This window comes from Haliotis rubra, unplaced genomic scaffold (genome assembly GCF_003918875.1).
Source record: "Haliotis rubra isolate DU_JTF1 unplaced genomic scaffold, ASM391887v1 Scf1494, whole genome shotgun sequence".
In the NCBI taxonomy this organism is placed as follows: Eukaryota; Metazoa; Mollusca; class Gastropoda; order Lepetellida; family Haliotidae; genus Haliotis; species Haliotis rubra.
In genome coordinates this window covers 38220-46941 of record NW_025765441.1, presented here as the reverse complement: position 1 = coordinate 46941, position 8722 = coordinate 38220, and the positions used below count along the sequence as shown (strand labels likewise).

Sequence of the window (8722 nt, the reverse complement as noted above, 5' to 3'; positions counted from 1 at the left end):
ATAACGGAGAAAAGATATTCAGCTGAAAGGATTTGATTTCAAACCGGAAGAACAGAACAAGAAGGAGGCAATTTTGAGATATCCAGACCAGTTTGTTGATCACTTGTGGATCCTGCGTCTTCCTCTCTATGTCAGTGCTTTTTCAAAACCCAAGAGAGGAGGGTAATTTATTGTTGGCATAGGAGAGAAAGAAAAGACATTCCAGAACAAAATCAAAGGGAGGGAAGTCCAATATTTGTCTAAAACATATGAAGTTCATGGAATTGAACTGGCCTCGGACACAATAAAGAGACTTTTCAAAGATACCATGTGTCTCATTGACTACAAGGGCGACAATTTAGATAGGCTGGACGGTGCAGGCGAAAGGTGGAACACGGAAATGCAAATCCTTCTTGGTACCTCAAACATGGCATTGATATACATGGGAACATCGCTTGCACAGAAGCTAGATTTGCAGCTGACGGACACCAGCGTGGAAGGAGTTGCTTTTGATGCCTGTGTTATCGCATCTGATCAACCAGTTCAAATTCTCACCTTTGTCAGAAGCGAATTAAAGGACAAATATCATTCCCTCATTCAAAGGAATGACGAATTGTCTAAAGGTGTCCTGTATTCATTAAGAGAATTTACTGATGAAAAGTTTAACATTGTAAATGGGGTACTTGATTCAGATGATCTGAGGCACAGAGCAGGTTTTTGAAGACAAAAGGAAGGCTCTAATAGAGAAGTCCCGTCGTTATGTCAATCCCAGGTCACTTGAAATGAATTCCAGCAAATGCAAGAATTTATGCCAGGCCTTCTTCGTGGCCTCAGCTGTAGACAGACATCTCCAGATAAAATAGGTCTGCTAAAGTGGGATGTTTATATGGAAAAGTATCATGAACTAAATGAGAATGAGAATCACACATCCAACGAAACATAGATTGCTCGGAAGGAAGAGGTCAACAGAAGATTGTCAGACTCAGGCACAGCAATGCGTGGGGTGAAAAGACAGAAGTGAGTGCAATAACATACAACGGATATTTGGCTAGTTAAATGTCAGCTAAAGGTCTATCTACTTATGTGACCAAACTGAACTGCTGCTCCCTTGAAGGTCCAGTTTGAAACAGATGTTCATAAATCCATGCTTGGTTGATGCATGTCATCATATCCCAGTTGCAAAGATCGACGTTTCATGAATTCATTCAATGTGTTGCTTGGTACAGGCTGACAGACCGGTGTTATAAACACAGAATATTGCTAACTGTTATGGTCAATATTAAATGAAGTAAACTATATACTGATCTTCCTTCCTGTATAAACAGGACCAGCCCTATACTAACAGGCTTAGTATAAACTTGAATGTGTTTGGGGCATCCATATCAATGAAAGCCATGTACAAGTTGATTCGAAAAAATATATATAGTTACTGCAATATTAAATATACTGAACCACAAAAGAAATGTCGCACTGACAGCAGTTTCATAAAGGACACACTTTAATTCTCTCTAATTAACTATCAAAACGGAGGATTGAGTTCAAACTTGACAATTATGGTTAACACATTTTCGGGAATCACATTTTAGAGTGCATACAAACAAAAATCATCAAAAATAGGTACTCCTTTAAAGATACCCCATAGGTACTTATTGGGTCCATGGCCTCCATGGACATGCATCATTGATGAAGGCTATAGTCGGTCCATACTCTGGCCTGAAGAAGTGGAGTTGTCATTTAAGTTTTCTTTGAATCTCGTCCCAAAAGGTGTTTTAATGGACTTCTATCCGGACTGAGTGCAGGCTTTTGCAGGGTTTGATGCCATGTTGTCTCTCAGGAAGTCCAATTTTGCCTGGCAACAAATTAATGCAGTGTGGGCACGAGCGTTTTCTTGCTGGAAGATGTGATTTCTGTAACGTCCAAAATGTGGTATGACTTGGTCAATATAACGAGCAGCTGTCACATCATTTCCTTCTCCGGGACCAAGATTCTGGAACACCACGGTGTCAACTGACTGGTTCAGACCGATTGCACCTCACACCATGATGCTTGGTCCACCCCATGAGTCTCTTTCAACAATACACTCATTGGAAAACAGTTCCCATTCCTTCACCATACACTCACTCTGCCATCGACTGTCGAAACACAATATCGGCTTTCATGAAATAAAAGCGCAGTTCTCCTTTGTGGATGACGCCAATTTCGATGCTGAGTTGCCCATTGCAGTCGGTTTTGGCGGTGATGAGCAGTGCGGAGAAGACTACGATAGGATCTGTTACAGCAGAGGTTTCTACCGCGCAAACGTCGACGCACTGTATCGGCACTGATGGGTCTGTTGTGCGTCCTATTGCTCTGGCGTGCCGTTTCCGTCGCTCTGGGGAAGCATCCTGCAGATGGTTGCGCACCATCTGTCGGTCTTGACGTTGTGATATTACTGAAAGGCGCCAACTGCGTGGTCGGTCTCGGATGCTGTTAGTGACCTGATACCACTAATTGGGTTGGTAGATTGTCCTAACATGAACATTAAAATGATTGGCTACCCTCCGTGCAGTCTGTCCAACTTGCAATGGTCCTAAGGCTTGGTTCCTCTGATCTTTCGTAGGTCGTGGCATGGCGAATGTGTCAAAACAAAAATGATTTCAACCGAGTTTGAGACTAGCTTTCATTGGTATAGTTGTCACGACATGCACGTGCATTTTCATTTTCACGAATGTCATACGGAACCTTTTACCATGTCTGCCTTTTTTCGGTGCGTTTGGTCGATATGCTTTTTCATCATAAAACATACTAATGTTGGTAATAACTGTTAATATGGATTGAAAAATATGTTAACGAAACGGTACAATCATAATGAAAACACAACTTGTAAGTACAAAATTTTGCATTTGGTTTTGAAAGGCGACCTTTCTTTTATGGTTCAATATATAAGGATATATCTAGATATGTCGGGATGAAATGTTGTATGTATCTGAAAACTCGCTGAAGTAAAGAAAAATGTCATTTTGTAAGTAAGTAAATCTGTCAAAATGGATAATTTGACTTGTTTGACCAATAATGCAGACTATATCTATAACATATACAGTAATTGACGACAATCGTGAAAATGAGTTCATCAGCCCTGAACAGTTGAATTTTATTCACTTTTCAGAAAAGACACCATTCCACGCAATCCTGACTTCCTTGAAGATGATATCATCTCGGAGGTTTACATGGATGTTGAAGAAGTATCTCTGAATGATGGTGACTAAAACTCTTTTATATGTAAAATGACTTTTAGATATATATCCCCAAAGAATACAGTACGGACCTGCATAATTGTGGGAAGTGAGAAAACCTACAGAGATCAATTTGTAGGTTTATATATGTGTATTGAGGCTAGAAGAATTTATATCACCACTGAAACACAGCACAACTCACCAATTGAATCCAAATCCCAAGATCCTGATCATAGACACGGAATCTTGAGTTACCATTGTCTCTCTTTCAGGAAACCTTTCTACCGGACATTTGCCATATTTAGAAGATTCCTGTCATGAACAAATGTGAAATCAATCCGTACAAGATGGAGAAAAGTCTCCATCGACGGCACTGCTGAGCGTACCGGATTATTGCTTCAAATGAAATACATGTATGATGTATTTAGGCTACTCTGTTAGTTAACTTTGCCTCAGCTACAGCCATTCAGACCCTAGACATTCCTCAAACCGTTTAAAAGATACATACAAGGCAATGTTAAAGGCTCCCCACAAGTGTACACGTGTACAATGTGTGATATTGCAGTAATATTGCTAAAGGTGGGGTAAAAGTAAACTGACTCACTTACTCAGTAAGACATGACTAACCAGGGTAACAACAAATACCATCTTTTTCACGCCGTTTAGTGTGACACGGATGTGAGCTAAACTACTGAATGTCAGGGTAGAAGTTCCATCTATTGGACCAAACAGATGGTGATAACAATGTACAGTTCAATGTGTATATGTGATTAGTATGAGACACTAATCACATGATTATAATATTATCCGTTAGCGCAAAAAACATTTTCTGTCTTCAGTATCCCCATTTAGTTTCCATCTGTTGTTATCTTATGCAAGGAAAACGCTCATAGAACACTACAATATATGTCTTAACAGTGTAATATCTTTGGTTGGTTTTATTTAATTTCTTTTTGCTTCCCTACTTGTATTTTTGTAAAATATATTTTATATATGTATACTTGTTTTTATTTTAATAAAATATTTATGTTTTTGCTTTTTGTTGTTTTGCTGGTTTTGTTGCTGTTTTGCTTTCTTTATTATTGTTTGTTTAATAGCACCTTTTGCAAAGTTCCTGAAAAATGTGAGTAAATCTTCGTTAATAACGTATTGAGGCCATGGATTCATTTCGTATTATATTTCATCATTATGTCCTCAAAATGTACAGTAATTATAATCTATGGTTATAACGAACTTAATCATACCACGAAGTGTAGTTCGTTATAACCCGTTGTACGCATTTCGACTAAATATAAAAGTGGCCGGGACTAAAAGCAAAGTTTGGTACATCCGTCAGTTCGACATAAGCGTGTTCGATATAAACGTAGTTACTGTACCAGGACTTCCATGTTCGTATAGGCAAGGATTTGGTTGAGGATCTTGGCCGAAAATGGCATAATCATCCCGGTGGTTTGCAGTGTCAACAAGTGATACACGTTCGTATGGAAGTGCGTGAGTGGGTTTAGTTTTACGCTGCTTTTTGCAATATTCCAGCAATATCACGGCCGCCGACATCAGAAATGGGCTTCACACATTGTACAAATGTGGGAAATCAAACCAGGGCCTTAAGTGTGACGAGCGAACGCTTTAGCCACTAGGCTACCCCGGCGGCCTTTGATATTTCGAATACAACGTGCTACGTAAGCACAGGGTGGTCATTGCTCTTGTGCCCGTAAAGAGTAGGCGTTTTGTATATCAAGTCACTACTTTCGTTTGACTGAAATAGAATGTAAGTAATACACCGCACGCCTATATTGTCAGCTATATGTTTAGCTTATGCGAAGATTGGCCATATGCCAAAGTGGGATTTAACGTCACGTTCAAAATCATATATTGATTTTCTCTTTGTAATTACAACGACTTCATGGTGCTCACACCATTAACAAAGGCGTATCCAGGAATTTTCAAGGCGTTTTGCATTATAATAAATTTCGAACCCCTGAACCCCTACTTGGGTTGTTAATTAAGGACCAACACTATGTCTCGCTTCTGACTGTTGCATTATAATAAATTTCGTAAGCTTGTCATTAAACGTTGTGTTGTAAACGTAGCATTCGTTGTACACTAGCAAATGAATATCAAATACATGTTAACCATTGATGAGTTCCCTTGCTTAATGGTGTCTGATAAAGTTATCCGGAAGGGAATCATATTATGGTTTCATTTTACGCTGTGAACGTTTCAAGCCACTCAAGGCACAAAGTAGCGATATGAAGTGTAATACATATTAATAATAATGCTTCAACTGTACCAGGCTGGGCTCCGGAGAAACTGTATACCGCACAACCTTGTTAATATGGACAAGGAGTGAAATAGCGTTCCGCACAAACTCCTTGTAACGTTGTGACTGTAGACTGATCCCAGTTTCGAAACAATGGAAAATGATGACTACAGAGAAATTTGTAAAGACCAATCTTTTACTTCGAGATAACCATAATTTCGACACATCAAAGTTCGATACAACCTTTTTTCACTGTAGATATATGTTCAAATTGTCGTGACTCTTCTCAACTAAATGACATCGAGAGTTGTGCTATAAAGCGTTCTTAAAGTATTTCATTGTGACATTACAAGCGGTATTGACATTAATATGACATTGTTCAACTAATACTGCAGAGATCAATTAAATTATTTACCAGATAAAAACAATTGTTTGTGGGGAGTTGTAATGGCTCCCAAATACGAAATGCGGATTTTCACTTCCGCACGACTTTAATACTCAGCTCACATGCAACAACGAATACAAATTCAATATATGATCGTCATTCTCTTATGGCCCTTACTGTCTCCAATAACTGTACATGTGTAACAGTATTAGTAAGATAATACTGAACACGAGGTCTCTCGACATCAAGCAAGCACCGACTGGCAAGAAGAGGAGGACTAACAAGCCCAGTTGTATCTGCGTTTCTTGAGGAACAGATGTACGGTCAGTCAGATCCGCACACCGTGACCTCTGAAAATATTGAAACTAAATAAAAATCAATTATTTAACAAATATGTATAAACAGTATAGCACCAAATACTTGATAAATAGATCGTTAGGTGAACGGTCAGTCATATCCACATACTTCTCCTTCTGAAAATATTGAAACTAAATAAACAACTATATAACAAATATATCTACATGCTGATGTCTCTGAAAGCATTAAAAGATAACACAGCAAATATTCAATAAATCGAGATTTTTTCATGCTTTGGCGTTTTATATGAATAATTTGCGTATATTTGCGTATGTATGTATTGCAAAGAATTCATAATTTGATTTTAAAGCCTGTTTTAATAAACGTGAAACTAAGTTTTACTAGTTTGTAACGAAGAAGAGACAAGTTCATGGGGCGTAACTACCGTTATAAAAAAAACGGGCTTACATTATTGCTGCTAAAAAAGTTGGCAAGTCCTCAAAACTATCTAAACATAAAACTTTGCAACCTGTCGGGCTTACGCCCAAAGATATCTTGCTACACGCCTGCAGTTAAGCGAGAGATAGACTACGCATCACTTCATTTAAATACTAGAAAACACAGTATTACCTCCGTCAGTGATGAGGATGGAGACGTGACACCTGAAACACCAACACACATTGTTACTCACTCACTCAGGACAAGTAGTAGTACAATGATGTAGGTAGGGTATGCATGTAGGTAGGTGATTGGTTTTGATTGGGGATTTATAAGAATCTCCTTTTCGCTAGGGCTACCCATTTTTCAGCAACCATTTCTTTCGACCTGACGCCAAGGTTGCACTAAAAAATGTAGCCCTAGCGAAAAGGAGATTCTTTTAACTAAACTGGGCAGCAATGTTGTTTATCTTAGTAACTGTGATCTTGGTAGGGCCGCCGTTCCTAAGTGGGGTTAGCAACGCATTTTAAGTTAAAGTACCAATCAAACCCAATCCCCTACCTACATGCATACAAATATATATATCAAGTATACTCTTGAAATCAAGGACGCATCCAACGATCCTCACACAACCCATCCACCATTTTTTACCCTACCATAAGACCAGATTCAGACATCAATCAACCTCACATGCATCTCAACTCTCTTTTCTATACTTACATCATACAATAACACAAATACACGCTTCTATATCTGCACAAGTTCTACGGCTCTTAAGGCGTACAATGAAAACTAAGTGTAGTCATAGGCGACGCATGACGGCGGTATCTATGTCGTCATCATGCGTATCACGGGGCAGTTAGTGACACTTGTGTAAAAGCAACCTGCACAAAATGCATCTAGACCTTCGTTTCATTCTGACATAACTACACACACAGAGGCAAACATACACACACGCACATACACAGACACATACTCAAAATCGCGCACACTCTAAGGCATCTCACCATCTTTAGTTCCCTGCAAAACATTTGTCGTCCCGGTGGTTCGGTTAGACGTACGGTTCGCTAAAACTGGAGGCGTCATCTTTCCATCAGTGTCACTGAAACATACATTGTCGACGGTGTCGGCGGATGGTGCGCTCCCCGTTCCAGATGAAGATGATTTCCAACTCCTCATTGGGCTACTCCTAGTGTGTTCTTCAAAGGCATCTGACTCGTCACTGGTTGAGGATTTACCCACATCTGACTTGTCAGCAATGAATTCCCATGTTACAAGATAATCACAAGACTTTGACCTGCGAAGGGGGAGGGCAATCATGGTAGGTTTTGCCGCCTGAAAGGAACTGTAATTTGCAGAAATGGGTTCTTCTCCGGTCCAGGAATGGGACATGTGTGGACGGCACACACAGCCTATCTGGCGATGGAAACCGACTGCCTCGAGTTCTTTTGCAGTTCGTGGACTGGATTTACGGACAAGCTCAATAAATTTGTTTCTGCCTCGTTTGTTTTCCTGAACGTTCAATGGTATCAAGAGTACCCTCCACTTTATCTTCTGATCCACTGGCTTCTGGATGTCAAGGAGCACCATGTCCGACAGGTGCCCAGCAGCGTGAAGACATGATGCTACTGGTAAAACGTCAACTGTGGATGCCAGTTCACAGATGACACACCTGGAAGCCATCTCAGATGATGATCTGCAGACAGACCAAACAACTCGGATGAGACATACAGAACTGGATGTTCCTCACCCCTAAATACATGGAATAGATCACTATACAGGGAGCAATATATTCTAAGTTTTATTTGGAGGTAACATGCAAATACAGGCATTGATAAACATTTGAAAGGGGAGGGTTAACGTAGCGATACAAAAATATTTCATTCATACTTTATAAAGACACCTCTCTCAATACATCAGCTAAGTACATCGCCTAAACATTACTGGCCTCCGTGATATGCCTGAAAGGCCTCTGTTGCCTAACGATGTCATTTGCAACAAACAACTTCTGTACTGCTGAAATAACATTTATAACATCTGTATTACACGTGTGATGCTTAAACACATGATCTGCACGTATGCATGGGACTGTATTGTTGGAACAAATGATCTGCATGGGGTTGTATTGTTGGAACAAATGATCTGCATGGG

The 8722-nt window shown here is 39.7% G+C and overlaps 1 long non-coding RNA gene across 1 annotated transcript; it reads left to right on the top strand.

The window, feature by feature from the left end:
* The first annotated feature begins 7 nt into the window (after positions 1-7).
* Positions 8-4057, top strand: LOC124270054. The gene is made up of 3 exons (XR_006896664.1): positions 8-996; positions 3125-3216; positions 3464-4057. It is a non-coding gene; the product is annotated as an uncharacterized LOC124270054 (long non-coding RNA).
* Positions 4058-8722: the final 4665 nt, after the last annotated feature.